The sequence below is a fragment of the Patagioenas fasciata genome, unplaced genomic scaffold (assembly GCF_037038585.1).
Source record: "Patagioenas fasciata isolate bPatFas1 unplaced genomic scaffold, bPatFas1.hap1 Unplaced_1, whole genome shotgun sequence".
NCBI classification, from domain to species: Eukaryota; Metazoa; Chordata; class Aves; order Columbiformes; family Columbidae; genus Patagioenas; species Patagioenas fasciata.
In genome coordinates this window covers 1,047,631-1,065,519 of record NW_027288510.1, presented here as the reverse complement: position 1 = coordinate 1,065,519, position 17,889 = coordinate 1,047,631, and the positions used below count along the sequence as shown (strand labels likewise).

The following is a 17,889-nucleotide window of genomic DNA, read 5'->3' as shown; positions in this document are numbered from 1 at the left end:
TTCTGCAGTAACCATTCCTGAAAATGTTGTTTCATGTTGTCAAAGACCAGCAAGGCAATCTTCACCACAGCCTAGCAAGAGGTGACCTGTTCCCTTACAGATCAGCCCCTGCTTTTCCGCTCCCCAGTTTTATCCTGTCACATTATCAGAAGTTGAGAAGGTCCTACATGTTAGGTGGTAAAAGGTCCCATATGGGAATCCCAAAAGTGTTCTTTGCAGAACAAAACTCTTCTTTTAAACCCCAAGAGAGCCGTGTGCTGTGGCTGCACAAGGTCAGGACAGAGGCGCTTTCCTCTCCCCGCTGCCGCGGTGTATCCGAGGGAAGCCCTGATGCCCTGAGACAGCAACTGTTTCTGATGCTAATAATGTCGGAGTGGTTCCCAAGGCGCGTGTCCAACACGTAAGGAACTGGCTGGAGGCAGAGGCGCTGAAGCGTTATTTTTGTTGACCCAGTCTCGGGATCGCACACCTGTTCCAGGTGAGCCGTTCTGCATTTGCTGAGCACAAGCTTTGTCTTCAGTCAGATGGTGCCACTAGCTGTTCCTGATCTGGATCACAAAGAAATAGCTTGTCCTGGAGAAAAAAAGAAAAAAAAAAAGAGTCCTTGTCACAATTCACTGGAAGAGAGGCTTTTTTTTAATGTTTGCCTGATGTTTTTTCATGAAGACCAGCATCTCCCGAGGTATTTTCACATGTAGAGGAGAGCAGTAGTTTTGTGGAGTTTTCATTTGCTCTGCAGTGCTGCTGCTCTATTCCCAGCCTTCGTGGTCTTCTTAACATTCATTATTTACTCCCCTTGAGACTCTGTATCCTCTCTCTCCTTGATTTTACCAACATTTTGTTCTGTCATTCAATGTCATTCTGTGCTTGTTCTCCCCTCAGTCTCACTAAAGCCATGACCCAGCGTTTAATGCATCTTGATTGCCCTGATATACTTTGAGCCACAAAAAAATATTTATAAGGATTTCCTAGGCATATTCAGGTGGTTTTCTCTGCATTGTATAACTCATGCCGCCTTTTGCCTTTGAGTAGCTACTCTACATTTTTCTTATCCCTTATGATTCTCGGTGGGAATGAAGCTCGTGCGTAGGTCTGCAATCATTTTCAGTAGTGATAACTGATAACCCTTTTTTCACTTTAAAGCAAACTAGAACCGTATTGTGATATAGTAATATTTACGTATAGGCACATAGAGTTTTGCATGTTTGAGAGGAAAGCATTAATTAGAGTAATTTTTACTGTGTTGCTGGAGAAAACCGTTAGAGCAGGTGTCAAGTTCAGTGTTCATCACCATCTTCCTGTCACCCTCCCAGGCCTGTTTTCATCAATCATGCGAGAGCTGGCCAACATCACGCATGACGGTCCCAAGTGGATGGTACTAGATGGAGATATTGATCCAATGTGGATTGAGTCTCTTAATACTGTGATGGATGATAATAAGGTAATGAATATAAGTTAAAGAAGGAGATATTCTTTGACTGCATGGCATGGTTCAGCCTAAAAATGCAGATGCTGAAATAACACCTCCTAGAATAATGCGGTTGTGTTTCTTCAGATACACCAAACAATATCACATATAGAAAATGGTGCATGAGGGGAAATAGCTCAAATCATGGTTTCATTGTAATTTCCCTTCCTGGAACTGGGCTCATGGATAATCACAGATGTCCTGATTGTAACTCCAGGCCCTTCAAAAATAGGGTGGGGTCATAATTCCACACCTTTTTCCGCCGCTCGAAGGGAGTGCTGTTCCTTTGAGTCATGGAAGACAGTTCTACTACCTGCTGGAAATCAGCTGCATTCCCTCAAGGAACTGTGCTGGCAGCAACCAAGCTTTTTAGTGCAAAGTGCTGAATGCTTTTCATTCCTGTTCCTGGGGAAGATGTCATTCTGTCTGTCTGTCTGCCCAATGCAGGTGCTGACCCTGGCGAGCAATGAGAGAATCCCTCTGAACCCAACGATGCGGTTGGTGTTTGAGATCAGCCACCTGCGCACAGCCACCCCAGCAACCGTGTCCCGAGCGGGTGAGTCCTGGCCTGAGCTCCGCACTGGGATTTGCCGTGAACCCAGGAGGATCTAGTGCCATTAACCAGTCTTCTGTTGGCCAACTTGACTCCTGTTGCAAGTACCCAACCTGAGATCACAGCGGCCGTGGGTGGACAGGGCAGGTTTCTGACAGACAAACTGAGGATCCTGACCCCAAATGCACATGTGGAGCTGTCATCATCCTGGAGATTTACCCAGAGCACTCTGACTGTTGGTGGGTGATCATGGCTTCAGCGTTGCTGAGTGCTCCTGTTGTGCAAAGCCCTTTGGATGGACTTTATGAGGAGAAGGACAGTATCTGTCTCAAAGAGTTCTTGATCTTCTGAAGAAGTGCATGAAGTATGGGAGAAGGGAATGGAGGTGTCCCCTAGTTTTACACATGGGGAAATGGGGCCCAGAGCAATGAAACTGCTCAGACAAGACAATGTTCTGAATTTAGGGCAAGGTCATGAAAAGCGCCGTGGTTTCAAGGGTGAAGTTTCTTCACTGTTCATGTTTCTACTCTGCAGTGGGGCAGGAAAAGGGGGCAGGTAATGGGACGTCCCGTCATATTTGATAGGGTTTTAGTTGTGTGAAAGTACCTGGTAAACTCTGCTGGAAGAAAGGAACAGTTTCTGCTATGTCTTTACTATATGTTCTCTCTTACCCTGGGCCTAAAGGGATCCTGTACATCAACCCGTCGGATCTGGGCTGGAATCCTCCAGTGAGCAGCTGGATCGACAGGCGAGAGATCCGGTCCGAAAGAGCCAACCTGACCGTTTTGTTTGATAAGTACCTGCCCATTTGCCTGGACACCCTCAGAACAAGGTACCATCTGATGAGTGATTGTGTCACCCGTGGTGAGGGCATGGGGACACCTGCCACTGTCCAGCCCAGCTGTGCTGCGCTGGGTTGTGCTGCACATGATCCTCCTTGCCCCTGGAAGCCCTGAGCATCATTGGCTTAAGCTCAGAGAACCAGCAGGGCGAGGTGGGCAAAGTGACGCTCCTGCCTGTATCGTGTTGGTCAGATCTGGTTTTCATCTGATTTTGATTTGATTTTTATTGTATTTCCTGTATCAACTCTCTATCTCTTGGAAAATAATTCCGGCAGATCCCAAAGAGAAAGCTTTTCAGCCTCCTGATGTGTCAGCCTAGACCTGAGCCCACTCCACAAGTTATTTTTCATTAAGAACTTGGGTATTTGGAAGGGTCCTAGTGCTTCTTGGCTTGATTTGGCTTTAAAGCAGTGTCCACAGGGAAGTCATGTGGTTCTTGCTTATCATCATGTGAAACCATTCTCTTTCTCATACTGTGGTGAGGACTGGCCAAAGTAGAGTCCCAGAAAACTTAAGGGAGCATCTCCCATCCTCTACTTGCTCCCTATAGTTGCACTTTCCTTTAAAAACAAAAGAAAAATCAGTGAGCATGGGAGATGTCAGCCAAAAGGGGGATGTGTCAGAAGGGTCTGGAATCAGGACTTAAACATTGTGCTAGGGAACTTCTCTCTGTGGGACCAAGTTGGTTTTGACTGTTGGTAGCAAAGTCAATCGGACGTTTCCCATTCTGTTTGCTGAACATTGTCTCAGAGCGTGAAATCCACGGGATTAGCTGCAGGCAACCCTGAGCTGAGTGTTTTGGTAGCTTGCTTAATTCAGAAATCGTAGAACCAACCTTTCAAATAGCTATAATTACTTTATGGAGGACTTCAGTGCAGCTACAATATTAGTTTGGAATTCTGTAAGTGTAGCTTAAATGAATGTAAAATGGCAAGATGAAAGGGTTTATTTTATTACTCCTCTATTTGACCGCTTTTGAACTCATCGTGCTCGCAGGAAATCATTGCCTTTAGCAAGTCTTCCATTCTGCTTCTTTCAAGAAGATCAAAGTTTTAAAATGCTTGAAACTTCTGATTATTGTTATTACTTGTATATGTGCCGGTGCCAGCGGGTCTGAGTGTGAGAATGGGTGTTCTCTTTATTGTACCTGGGAATAGGACACGTACCGCTGACAAGCAGAATGCCAGTGTTCTGAAAGAGCATTTCTAGTCTTCCTGGGTTGTGATGGACGTATTGCTTTCTAATTTCCATCCCTTAGATTTAAGAAGATTATTCCCATTCCTGAACAGAGTATGGTTCAGATGTTGTGCTACCTCCTTGAATGTCTCCTGGCAGAGGAGAACACACCTCCTGACTGTGCCAAGGAGCTTTATGAACTTTACTTTGTCTTTGCTGCCGTCTGGGCCTTTGGTGGATCAATGTTTCGAGATCAGGTAAGACGGAAGATGCCTCTTCAGCATCTTTCACACAGTTTGTTTGTGTGGTTTTGTGTTGTTTTGATTTCTTCATACTTTCTGAAACATAGTGCTATGCCAGTAATGCTGTTTTCCTGGGGCTCTCATATAGGTGATAATAAACTAGAAACACAACAATTCCTTTTACGAAAGGCCTCGTTATCCAGGGTGTAACACCACCGGAGAACAGCTGAGGGGTCAGTGGTAAAGGTGGAGGGATGTTTGCTTATGCAGATGCATTTCACTGGGGAGAAACATAAGGTTAACTTATAGAAGCCTGTGGATGTGCATAATGTGATCAAATTAAGAGTGATTTATCAGATGGATGTATCAGTGGAGCAGTCTTTCAGCCTTCTGACTGCACAGGTAGACGTGCTACATAACACAAACCAGCCGGTGTTTTGTCACCAGGGCAGAGCAGAGCCGGAGGAACAACCTCCCTTGACCTGCTGGTCATACTTTTCCTAAGGCACCCCAGGTGCCATTGACTTTCGTGGCCACAGGGGCACACCTACTCTTGGGTGGTTGCATCCCCTAGTCAGAGGACGCCTTATCCTCAGATCTAAAGTGTGTAGTCCTGACGTCTGGGTCTGCCCACACTGCACTGCTGTCAAGGGCTTGGAGATCCACGTCTGATCTCCGCTGGGCTTGTGTCAAACTCTGTGTTGTCTGGACTATGCGGGAGGTCTCTCCACGAATGTAACACCAGACACCCCTCCCCAGCTCGGGTGGAGGCACTGCCGTTCTTGATGGCTGCTCAAGTGCTCCCAGGGGTCTCTTTGTGTGTTTTCATGTACCTTAACGCCAGACCTAGAGTGTCTGCTGGTCTCTTCAGATTTGCTCCATGCCAAGGATCAGATGCTTCAGGAAGTGCTGAACAACACAGCTCAAGCTCAGCTGGGTGCTCACTTGGTGCCATCACACCTTGTGACCATTGAATGACCTGTGCGAGGCCAGCTTCCTTGGTCCTTGTGGAGCCTCCATTTCCCATGTGCCAGCTGGGAAATACTCAGCCTTAGTGTTGCCAGTCTAGGATGACTTAAAGAAACAAAACAAAACACAATAAAGCCTGGGAAGCACTACTTGTCTTTGCTTCAGCAGTACAAGCGCAAGTATGCTGGTGTGCGGTGCTGTGGCAGCTGGCCGCTGTGTTCCCCGTGCCGCACAGTCAGTCTCGGGTGCATCAGGCCGGGCTCCTGCCTGCGGTAGTGGCTCTGGGTGGGCTGCAGGAGCAGCTGCAGGCACAGCGACCCTCCGGGAGGCTCCGCCGGGAGCCTGGCTGTGCGTTACTGCCCGCGATGCTCTGTAAATGTCAGAGCTGAGAGTGCGAGGATACAGCAGTCCGAGCAATGGGGAGCCTGATGAAAAATGATCCAATATAAAATCTGTTTATTGCTTTCCACCGAAGGTGCCCTTCGCGCTGACCTTTCGCGGCCGAAATGTCAGGAGAAACAGTCTGGGAGGCTTCCCACTACTCGGTGCTTGTTGGTGGGTAGCGGGGCCCCTGTATAAAAACAGATGATAGATTTGCCATTTCCTGGCTCTGAAATTAGCGGTAATCCATATGGGGTTTTTATTAAGGAAGTGGTTTGAATTCCACACCGTTCTGGCAATAGAGCTGGGGCTGGAGTGGCTCCATTTAACCGCGGGGTCAGGGCGGGCGGGCAGCGCGGCACAGCGCGCTTGCAGGCGGTCTGGCTGTGCGGGGTAAGGGCACCCTTGTGGGAAAGCTTTTAGCAGCCACGCACGTCCCGCTCCACTGCGGGCTACTCTGCTGCCGCTGCTGAGGAGTTATAACAACAGGAGAATGGAGAATTACAGGGATTCTGCCTCTCTGAATAGCACGAGTCTGCAAAATCGTGGATACTATTAATGTGTTTTTCAAATCCACTGGTCTTTTGAGGGACTGTGGCTCAGGAGGCTTTATGGAGGACACTTGGTTCAGTTCAGCAACAAACCCAGGTTTCCTTATGGAGGCCGAGCAGCCTATGGACAATGTGTTGGTGACCCCACATTGTATGGCTATGGGGAGGAGAGACCCGCAGACACCCCAGGAACAAACTGTGCTGTTAAAACGGGCTGAATGATGCGTCCGGTATTTCACAAACATCTTTCTCACAGCAGTTTTCCTCTCCTCCTCCCCTCCACCTCTCTCCAGTTCCCATTGTCCACATGGGAAGGTGTTTGGGCAGAATGGCTGGCCCAATGTCATACAGGAGACCTAGGGCAGAGGAGGGGACTAAGCACATTTTGTGAGTCCTGACCCAGCATCTAAAGCAAAACTGTCACCCCAGTTGAAAAAATTCAGATGCTCCAAAATCTCCATGTGTAGAAGGATACAATGGGGAAAAGCAAGGAAACGGGTGCTTTGAGGGGAATGTGGCAGCGCAGAATCACGGCGGGGTCAAAGGGGCAGCCCCTCGCTGCTGCTTTGGTACGCTGGTGTCTGCAGTCCTGCTTGTCTGAAACGTTGTGGCTTGAAAAGAAGCCAGAAGACAACAACTCACTCTGAATAGAGTGGTGTGATTGATGAGGAAAGGCTTTGGTATGCATGCTGTGACCGACCATGAGCACAGATGTAGACGGATGTTGTGTCCTTGTCTGTTGGAAGAAGTAGGCACCAAGAATCAATCAAGTGGTCTGTTTAGTCATAGGCACGTATTTCTCTTTTTCAAATTGATCCATCTATCTAGTCTCAGACATACCAAGAGTGATCAACACAGAGGATGAATTATTTAGATGAATAAATAGGACTGATGAGCAGAAATGAAGAAAATGAAAAATTAGGCTTAATAGCAGGAAAAATGATAAGAACTTTATGCTGTGGAATATATTTTAAGGACTAATCCCGCTCTGGTGGACTGGGATAGATAACATTCTCCATTACTAATGAATTGATCCAGATTAGTGTATTTTCTCCACTTTTTGTCTTATAGCTTGTGGACTACAGAGTGGAGTTCAGCAGGTGGTGGGTGGCAGAATTCAAGACTATCAAGTTTCCCTCTCAGGGCACAGTCTTTGACTTCTACATTGATCCAGAAACGAAGAAGTTTGAACCTTGGTCTAAACTTATTCCTCAGTTTGAATTTGATCCAGAAATGCCCTTACAGGTATGTGAACCTTGCACGTGTTTTGTCTGGGAAGAGCACATGCATTTTAGTGACTGTATGCAGGCATTTCAATTGAAGTCTCCTTCGAGGTCAAGCACTTCATAATAAGAATGGCATTCCGTCCTGGTTTTGTTAAAAACAAGTTTCTCTTTTAGTGAATTTGCCTGTCAGGTAAAACCTTCATATCAGCTGCGTTTTCCTGGAGAACCAGATCCATGTTTTGGTAAACATAGCAATGGAATGTGAGGTTATTGATAAGGACAGATTCGCATCTCGCGAGAGGGGCAATGAGAAACAGGTGACCAAGAAACTGACAAACAGAGTATAACATCCCATTCACGTGAATACTTCATATAAAAGTGGGAGATCACGAGGATCTCGTCCATTTTGCTTATGGCCGAGATTAGGAGAGGACCTTGCTGGTCGTCCCTGCGAACTGAGGCCTCATGACAGACTGAATCCAGCTCCGGTTGGCTGCACAGTCCAGTCCAGGACTTCAGGTGCCAGCTCTGCAGTTGCTGGGGCTTTCAAGATTGGTTTTGTATATTTTGTATTATTTTCTCTATTCTTATCAGTAGCATTAGTAAAACATCTTTAATTTTTCCAATTCTCTTCTATCTATCCTTCTTTCCCTCCCAATCACCTGTCCTGAGTGGGAATGGGGGAGAGAGAGGGGCTGAAGGTGGGGGAGAGGGGGCTAACAACACATCTGCCATGGTTGTATTGTCACCCCACAATCAAAACCCTTGACACATTCTTTATGAAGTACAACTCAATTACCCATCTTTCTTTACTGTACTTTGACTGTGAAGACTCATCCTCCATCCATCTTCCAGAGCTGAGTGATGTACATGAGGCGCAGGCTCAGAGACACCTATGAGCCAGGGCTGGTGTGCCCAGGGTGCGGGATGGAGGTGCGTTTGGCCTGCAGAGAGAAGCAGGATGTGGGACAACGTAGTGACAAAGTCCCTGAGACACCATCTCGTCATTCTGCGTGGCTGAAAATAGGGTTGTTTATATGATTTGGACGAAAAATGAGAGTTGCTGCAGGTAGTGAATTGCGTTTGCCAGCTATGCCTTTCTTTCCTTTTAGAGGTGCCACAGTGAGCAGATGACTTGTAAAAATTGTTACCATTTTAGCAAAATGTGTGTTTGCGGGGAGATCCAGATGTTGCTCTCAGCATCCCGCTGTCATTGTTTCGTCTGTACAGATAGTTTGACTTGAATGGTTGGTAGCAGTGTATTGTTCCCTTCCTAGCGCCATCTAGAAACTCAGGTCACCGCACTCATTCCTGGCTCTCCCAGTTTGATGTCTCCTCAGAACATGGCAGTGGGGTGGTGCCACAGATGGGTACACTTACCTGCTCGTTTTGCCCCTCTCAGGCTTGCCTGGTGCCCACCACCGAGACGGTCCGTGTGCGGTACTTCATGGACAGGCTCCTGGAGCGCCGGCGCCCCGTGATGCTGGTGGGCAACGCCGGCACGGGGAAGTCTGTGCTGGTGGGGGACAAGCTCTGCTCACTGGATACAGACGCCTATGTGGTGAAGAAGGTCCCGTTTAACTACTACACCACCTCTGCCATGCTGCAAGGTAAGACAATGGCTGAGATGTGGGACTTCTGCCTGGCAGGTCACCAAATTCCTGGGGTGTCCGTCGGGGTTTGGAGCTGGGTGTGCACTGTGGGCACTGCACTGGCACCCACTGACTCTTAAATCCCACTGTGAAACTCACTGGTCCGCAGACTCCTGGTTTTATGGAAAATGGCATTTCCCAACATGAGGGATTGAATTCTGAACACCACGACTCTGGTTCAGGGCTGTGCAAAGCACACACTTAAATCTGCTGCTGTTCTCTACAGCACACAGCTCGTACTTGACTTGAGGTGTGTCTTTAATACGCTTGAATTTAAGCCCGTGCTGAATAGAATGGGTTGCTTGGCTGGGATCTAAGCTGTCCTCAGAGTGCAATGATGGGAATTGCATCCCAGTTGTCAGTGAGGACAGTGCTAATGGGGATGTGCAGGTGCTGCTGGTTCCTGGGCTGTCCCCCGCATCCTGATGCAGCCCCGTGTGCTCCCACGGAGCGGGTGCCACATCCCACCGCCCCAGGGGACACGGCTGCTGACCCTGGGAGGCTCTGACCTGGGGAAGCCCATGAGAATATCTTTGATGAGGATTTTGGCACATCAGTGAAAGATGAAGTTTGAGACCAGGATAAGGTCAGTTCTGCTGTGTAGTCTTTTCACAGATGAAGAGAAAGAGGGAATTGTTGAAAAGTGACTCATTTTGGAATGGTATTTTCACTTTCAGTTGACCTAAAGAGAGAGGATAATTTTCTACATGTATTTATTAATCAGGAATGAAACAACCTTGCTTGTTTTGAGTTGAACAACAGCTGTGGGTCACTGTAAACCAAAATAACTTCCTTTATGGAGTTTGGTCTGACCCAAGTGTCCTGAAATCCCTTTACTCCCTCTACAGGACCAGCACCAGTGAGACCAAGGTTTTAACCTTCACCATGTGGGTTTTTCCTGGCCAGGTGGCCCTGGGGCGAACACGCTCACGGCCATGAGCATCACAGCCCCTGTCTGTGCTCTGCTGGGCTCCCGACACTGCAGATGTTTTAAGGAAGGTGTCAGAGTTTAAAGTTGCCCTGTGGGACTGATCCACTCGCAGAGGTGACAGCACAGGCTCAGCCCACGCTGTGTCACCTGGGGCTGTGTCGTGGAGTCACGGCAGCTTTCTGGGGCAGGTCTGAAGGGTTTTGGGTCTTGCTAGTGTGTGATGGCTGCAGTCTCCCTCCTCCCTCCCAGGTGCCCCTTTGCTTTTTTCCCTGTGTTGGGGTCTCTGCAAAATGCCCTTGAGCTGCTAAATGGGCTGAGCTGTCTGGCAGTCTGTCTGTCTGTCTGTCTGTCTGTCTGTCTGTCTCTCTGTCCAGCTGCCTGGGTGGGGGACAAAAATGCTGAGGGACCTAGAGATTCTTTCTTATGGGGAGAGACTGAGAGCTCTGGGGCTGTTGAGCTGGAGAAGAGAAGCTGAGAGGGATCTGATCAATGGGATCAATATGTCAGGGTGGCTGTCAGAGGATGGACCAGACTCTGTTCAGTGGTGCCCAACGCCAGGGTGAGGGGCAGCGGGCACAGACTGAAACACAGGAGGCTCCATCTGAACATGAGCAGAAACTTGTTTGCTGGGAGGTGCCAGAGCCTGGCCCAGGCTGCCCAGGGCGGGTGTGGAGTCTCCTTCTCTGAGACATTGAAACCCGCCTGGACCCACCTGTGTGATCTGCTCTGTGACCCTGCGTGAGCAGGGCTTGGACTGGGGGATCTGCAGAGGTCCCTTCAGCCCAACCAGCCTGGGATCCTGTGATTCTGTGAATGTGCAGCCGTTTGTCTCCAGCTGGATGGGCGAGTGTGTGCAGGTGTTATTTGTACAGGCAGACCTGGCACCGTGTCCCTGGTCATGAGCTGTGGGCTGAGTCAGTGATTTTCTTCCCCTGCACAGAGGAGCAAGTTGTCTTGTGTGTGGATGAAGATGTGGTGGTGAGATTTGCATTGAGAAGCATGATTTATACTGCTTGGCCTGGATCCCTGCTGCTCATTTTTTAGAGTTAATTTGTCCCTTTTTGTGTAGTTTGTCACTTGGCTGCTTTATTCTTTTCCCCAGCAGGCACATCTTTAAATTTGTAAAACATGGGCACAAAGTAATTTTGGATTTTTTCTTACTTAAAAAAGATCCTAACCTGAGTTCCAGTAGTTCCTTAGACAAGGTGCCTGTTGCTGCAGAGATGTATAAGATGCAGCCCTTAGGGGAAGCAGAGTTGTTGTTCAACCCATCCCTGCATCCTGTGGCTTCCAGAAGCGCCATGTGCACAGGGGTTAAAAGGAGCCCAACACTCTCTCTGCCTGAACCTGGGGCCAGTTTGGGGATTTTCTGTAGTTTATTGTGACTAAATACCACATTCTGTGGCATTTGCCCTGGGCCTCGCTCTGCTTCGTGCCCTCTTGGGCCTCTGCCCCTCCATCAGATGTAGCCCTGACTTCTGTCATTCAGAGAAATTGCAATAAATCTTGTGGTTTTTTTTGTTTGGGTTCTTTTTTTCCCTCTCCCTTGCTCCCCAACCAGAAGGTACGAGGTGTCCAGGCTGTTTCTTTGAGGTGCTGGTTTGAGTATGTGTCAGGATCTCACACAGACACACCGCCCCTTATTATTATTGTGAGATACGGCTTTGAATTAAAATACCACTTCCACGCACATGTCACTTGATCCCCAGTAATTGCATTTCAGTGTGATGAATCTCTTGCATACTTGTTTAACCTCAAAAAGGGCTGATTTTATATGTTAATTAGGGACTAATTAAATTTAAATTAAATGCTTATTTGAAACACTTAATTTAACTTGCTACCAGAAATTTCAAATATTGTGGTTTTATTGAACGGGGAGAGAGGCTCCGCTGAGGAAAGATTCATCATTTTCCGTAGCACAATCCATTCCTTTGTGCAGCAACTGTCTGTGACAAGAAATCAGCTGCGTTTTGAGTGGTGAGCAAGGCGAGCTGTCTGCAGTGCACCCAAGCAGGAAAACCCAGCGTTTTGAAAGGTCTGGGATCTGAAACAAACCAACGGAATATAAATCTTCCTTAACAACTTTTGCACGTGATAATAAATGGCTTAAAAAAACTCCCAGTCCCGTTTACATTTGCCAGTCTTCCCTAATTACAAAGAATTGCTACTTACCGTGTGCTGCTTTATAGCACCTTATAGGTCTGTTGCCAACCCAAAACTGCTAATGAAACAAATTCTTCGAGTAAGCACAGGGCAGAAAACCCACCCGGGGTCTGGGCAGAGGAGCGTTGCTTCCGTTTGCTTTTCCACTTACTGAGACAGTAAAGGTTGCCTGGGCTGCCATCAGAGGAATCAATAACCTATAGAACATGATGTGCAGCGACGTGGGGTGATTTTTATTAAATATCAGCCCAGGATTATAAATATTCCCCACGTTTTATGAGCTAGAGCAACATATGACCCCAGCCTTCTGCTAAAACAAATTAAAGTCTTCCAAGGCTTTGAAATGCGAAACTGTTCTCTCCGTGCTTTCCTTTGCGTGTGCGTGACCCTACTTGAAACTAGGTGGTAATTTGACAGCTCGTGTTGGAATTAAGTCTTGTCACATTATCTGGAGGGTTGGGTAACGCTGGTGAGAAGATCAGGGAACTTATGATTATTTGATGCATTTAAATAAAAGTGTCATGTTGGTTGTTCTGAAGATGTCCAGGAATTTGGCCCTGAGATCGCCTATTTTTGTCTAACAGGGTACAAGATGCATATATTCACAAAACCAGCAGCTTTGCTCGTGGGCTTCTGTGCCCACAGCATCCATCTCCCTTTCTCCATCGCAGCGCCCAGTGCCTGCTGCCCTGGCCACGCTGCAGTTGCCGCATCGCCGGGGCAGGCAGCAGGGGACGCTCACTGCTCTGGCACAGCCACCTCTGCAAGCAAGATTTCGTTTAAAAAATTATGCAGAAGAGATTCAAAAGGCTTTATCTTGCATGAAAAGCTCTTGTTTGCTCTGAGGTAGACATGTTTTGTAGCAGACGAAGTTTGTTGTATTTTTGTTTGGAAGGAAGAGTTGAGAGCTTTCTGATTTAAGTCAAACCAAAATGCTGACCAAGGGTCCCTGCAGGGCTCCCAGCTGCACTGTAGAATCATAGAATCAGTTTGGTTGGAAGAGACCTTCAGGATCATCGAGTCCAACCGTAACCCAGCTCTAGCACTCTAGTCCCTGAGAACCTCATCTCCACGTCTGTCCAACCCTCCAGGGCTGGTGACTCCAGCACTGCCATGGGCAGCCTGTTCCAATGCCCCACAGCCCTTTGGGGAAGAAATTGTTCCCCAGATCCAACCTCAACCTCCCCTGGTGCAACTTGAGACCATTTCCTCTGCTCCTGGCGCTTGTTCCTGGGGAGCAGAGCCCGACCCCCCCTGGCTCCGAGCTCCTTTCAGGCAGTTCAGAGATCAGAAGGTCTCCCCTCAGCTCCTGTTCTCCAGCTGAACCCCCAGGCCCCTCAGCTGCTCCTCATACAGCTGCAGCTGGGGGACATCTCAGCTCCTTGAGGGGCCGCTGTAGCTACACACAGCACAGCATTGAGCTGGGCTGAGAAATCATTTTTATTTTGCAGCAGTTGCTCTCCCAGTAGATGAGCTTTGCACCTCTGCCTCCCTACAGGTATGCTTGAGAAACCTCTGGAGAAAAAGGCTGGTAGGAATTATGGCCCTCCAGGTACCAAGAAGCTCGTGTACTTCATTGATGATCTCAACATGCCCGAGGTGGACGCTTACGGGACAGTGCAGCCCCATACGCTGATCCGGCAGCACCTGGACTACGGCCACTGGTAGGAGCCTGCTTGGGCTTGGTTGTCGGAGACCTTTTTGTTCAGCTCCAGTGCTGGGGAGTGGGTTTGAGAGAATCTCAAAGCGTGGGTCCCTCTTCCCATTGCATACTGCTGGGCTAGAGCTGGTTGGGAGGCTCTGGGTGAACTGAGAGTTGAGCACCCTCAGGGCTTCCCCTGTCCCCAGCAAACAAATTCACTTAGAATCACAAAACGTCCTGAGCTGGAAGGGACCCGCAAGGATCATCGAGTCCAGCTCCTGTCCCTGCACAGGACAACCCCACAGTTCACACCGTGTGTCCGAGGACGTTGTCCATCGCTTCTTTAATACCGCTTGATTGCTTACTCATAGCTGGGTTGAGAGGAGCTTTGCTCTGCTCTTGCTGTGGCTTGTGACTGTGGTCCCAGTGCAAAGCCTGCGAGGGGAGCGCGATGCTCGGCCTTGCTGCCCCGCGACGCTGAGAGCAGAGGCGGCTGTGGATTTGGCCTCAGCTGGGGTGAACCCCCCTGCTGTGAGCACCTAACATTGTCTTCTGTCAGGCAGCAGCAAACAACCATTATCTAGGCAGAGGTGATTTGAAGGAAAAGCAGTGACTGTTTTGGAAGGAGATTGGTGTGTTTTACACTTTAGCCAGCAGCTCTGTGTGGGACATGAATATTTGCATCTCTCCACAGGGAATACAGGGCAGGGACGCATTGCAATTTCCACTCTCCTCAGCTGTGTGCATGCCTGAGCTCTGCCAAAAGCTTCCGAGGAACAGAGACAGTGGAGCGGAGGCAGAAATCTTGGGCTGTGGGTGTCAGGGAAGTCAGGCAGATAGAGGGTGAGGGAGCTGCGAGGGAGCGTTGGAGGCACAAGGGGCTGCAGCGAGGAGTAGGGGGATGCAGTGAGGCGCAGAGGGATGCAACGAGGTGTGGGGGATGGAGTGAGGCATAGGGGGATGCAGCAAGGTGCGGTGGGATGCAGCAACGTACAGGGGATGCAGCGAGGTGCGGTGGGATGCAGCAACGTACAGGGGATGCAGCGAGGTGCGGGGGGATGCAGCAACGTACAGGGGATGCAGCGAGGTGCGGGCGGATGCAGCAACGTACAGGGGATGCAGCGAGGTGCGGTGGGATGCAGCAACGTACAGGGGATGCAGCGAGGTGCGGGCGGATGCAGCAACGTACAGGGGATGCAGCGAGGTGCGGGGGGATGCAGCAACGTACAGGGGATGCAGCGAGGTGCGGGCGGATGCAGCAACGTACAGGGGATGCAGCGAGGTGCGGGCGGATGCAGCAACGTACAGGGGATGCAGCGAGGTGCGGGCGGATGCAGCAACGTACAGGGGATGCAGCGAGGTGCGGGCGGATGCAGCAACGTACAGGGGATGCAGCGAGGTGCGGTGGGATGCAGCAACGTACAGGGGATGCAGCGAGGTGCGGTGGGATGCAGCAACGTACAGGGGATGCAGCGAGGTGCGGGCGGATGCAGCAACGTACAGGGGATGCAGCGAGGTGCGGGCGGATGCAGCAACGTACAGGGGATGCAGCGAGGTGCGGGCGGATGCAGCAACGTACAGGGGATGCAGCGAGGTGCGGGCGGATGCAGCAACGTACAGGGGATGCAGCGAGGTGCGGGCGGATGCAGCAACGTACAGGGGATGCAGCGAGGTGCGGGCGGATGCAGCAACGTACAGGGGATGCAGCGAGGTGCGGGCGGATGCAGCAACGTACAGGGGATGCAGCGAGGTGCGGGGGGATGCAGCAACGTACAGGGGATGCAGCGAGGTGCGGGCGGATGCAGCAACGTACAGGGGATGCAGCGAGGTGCGGGGGGATGCAGCAACGTACAGGGGATGCAGCGAGGTGCGGGCGGATGCAGCAACGTACAGGGGATGCAGCGAGGTGCGGGCGGATGCAGCAACGTACAGGGGATGCAGCGAGGTGCGGGCGGATGCAGCAACGTACAGGGGATGCAGCGAGGTGCGGGGGGATGCAGCAACGTACAGGGGATGCAGCGAGGTGCGGGGGGATGCAGCAACGTACAGGGGATGCAGCGAGGTGCGGGCAGATGCAGCAACGTACAGGGGATGCAGCGAGGTGCGGGCAGATGCAGCATGCCATGGGTCCCCTCCCAGACACATCGAGGCCTTCTGCCCATGTGCTCAGCAGTGCCCACTGGGCACTGTATTGCATGCAGGAAGTTATCATCTCACCAATATAATAGGCTCAGGTAGGATCTCTCAGCAAAGCATATTTTATTAACGATTTTGCAAGGTCGGGTGTTCCACCTAAAGGTAGGCACACAAAACAGGGCAAAAAGCCACTGCTTATATCCACCCCTAATCCCAACTGCAAATTCCCTCCCCAGTTCCCCGTTGGTTGGGTACGGCAGGGTTTACAGACTACCTGACACTTCCTAGCTGCCAAGGCTCAGTTTACCTGTCTCACGACTCCATTCTAATAACCCTTCCCATTATTTCTTTATTTTCATTGAAGGTGTGTTTTCTTGACTGTCTGAATTTTAACCACTGGAATGGTTTTCAATTCCTCCACACCCGCTCTGGGCAGCCTGGGCCAGGCTCTGGCACCTCCCAGCAAACAAGTTTCTGCTCATGTTCAGATGGAGCCTCCTGTGTTTCAGTCTGTGCCCGTTGCCCCTCACCCTGGCGTTGGGCACCACTGAACAGAGTCTGGTCCATCCTCTGACACCCACCCTGAGATATTGATCCATTGATCAGATCCCTCTCAGCTTCTCTTCTCCAGCTTAACAGCCCCAACTCTCACTGAGTCTTTCCTCATCAGAAAGATGCTCCAGACCCCTACCAAACCATCTAGTTGTGTTGACTTGGGAAGGCTGTGAGAAATTCCATGTATCCTTGCAGAACAATGATTTTCATCCACTGTTCTAACTTGATTTTGTCTCTGGACTTCACCTTCAGCTGGACAGCATTAAATGCCTCAGCATTGTACTCAGTGCTGCTGCTTGTCTGGCGTCAGCTGGCCAAGGGTGAAACTTTGGTTCAGGCCCTCAAGTAGAGATAAGCTGGTCTGTCCTATGTGACACCAGGGTAATGTGTGTGTTGTGGGGGCTTTGGCTCCCAAAGGGGAACATGAGTCTCCAGGGAGGTGGCGACTGGCAGAAGGGCTGTGGGTGAAGAAGGGGGATGAAGAGGGGAAGCCAGCACTGGGCATGGTTCCTCTGCTGAGTACACAAACACATTCGGGTCACTGCTGACCTGGGAACACACCAGGGTCTGGGCTGAAGGATGCTGCTTCCTGATTTTTAAAAAGAATAACAAGGAACCTCAAAATCTATGACCATCTTCAGCCCCCTGGGCTCGTGGCTGGTTTTAAATGACTACAGAAGGCTCAGCAAGTACCGTAATAATTTGTAATAATCTAACTTTAATTTGCTGTCACGTTTCACTGGAAATATGAGGAGGGGCTGGAAACCACAGTCAGGGATGACAGGCAAGAAGGGGCTGGAGCAGGGTTAGGCAAGGTCTGCAGGAACGGCAGCCTGGCTCCTGGTTGTTGTGAGTATATAATTTACTGTTTCTGATGTTACTGCTGCAGGGGCAAGGTCACCCTTCAGTCCTTTGTAATCCTTTGGGCTCATCAGAAGGTATTATCTGTTACTTTCGCTCTGTAGTGGGTCCCGTCTGTGGTTCAAGTCCGACACTACTTTGTCTTGCACTTCTACAGCACCTTTTCGTGCCTCTGGGTCCCACCATGCACTGCAGAGTTAAATTGATTGGTACGCTCCAAGCAATTTACCCTTGATTAAAGCAGACAGGTCTCTGCAGTGACAGAGTTGTGGATTATGCTTTTTAAAAATACATTCCCCGCTGGCTCCCACCAGAGAAAGCCCTGCTGCTGTCTTTCTTTCCATCTGAAAGGGTTACCATGGTATTATGCTCTAAATTATATCTGTCATCTCTGTAAAATAATAATCATAGACCCAGCAGGGTTGTATTTTGCTTTTTATTCCTATTTCTAACAAGATTTTGAAGCAGCATGTCACATGAAGATCTGTGGCAGCTGGGGAAGAGCAGGCTCTCTCCTCCTGACAGCCAGACAGCAGCGGGG

At 49.7% G+C, this 17,889-nt stretch overlaps 1 pseudogene; it reads left to right on the top strand.

The window, feature by feature from the left end:
• LOC139825464 (uncharacterized) overlaps positions 1-17,889 on the top strand; it is a 347,351-nt pseudogene that overhangs the window by 28,283 nt on the left and 301,179 nt on the right.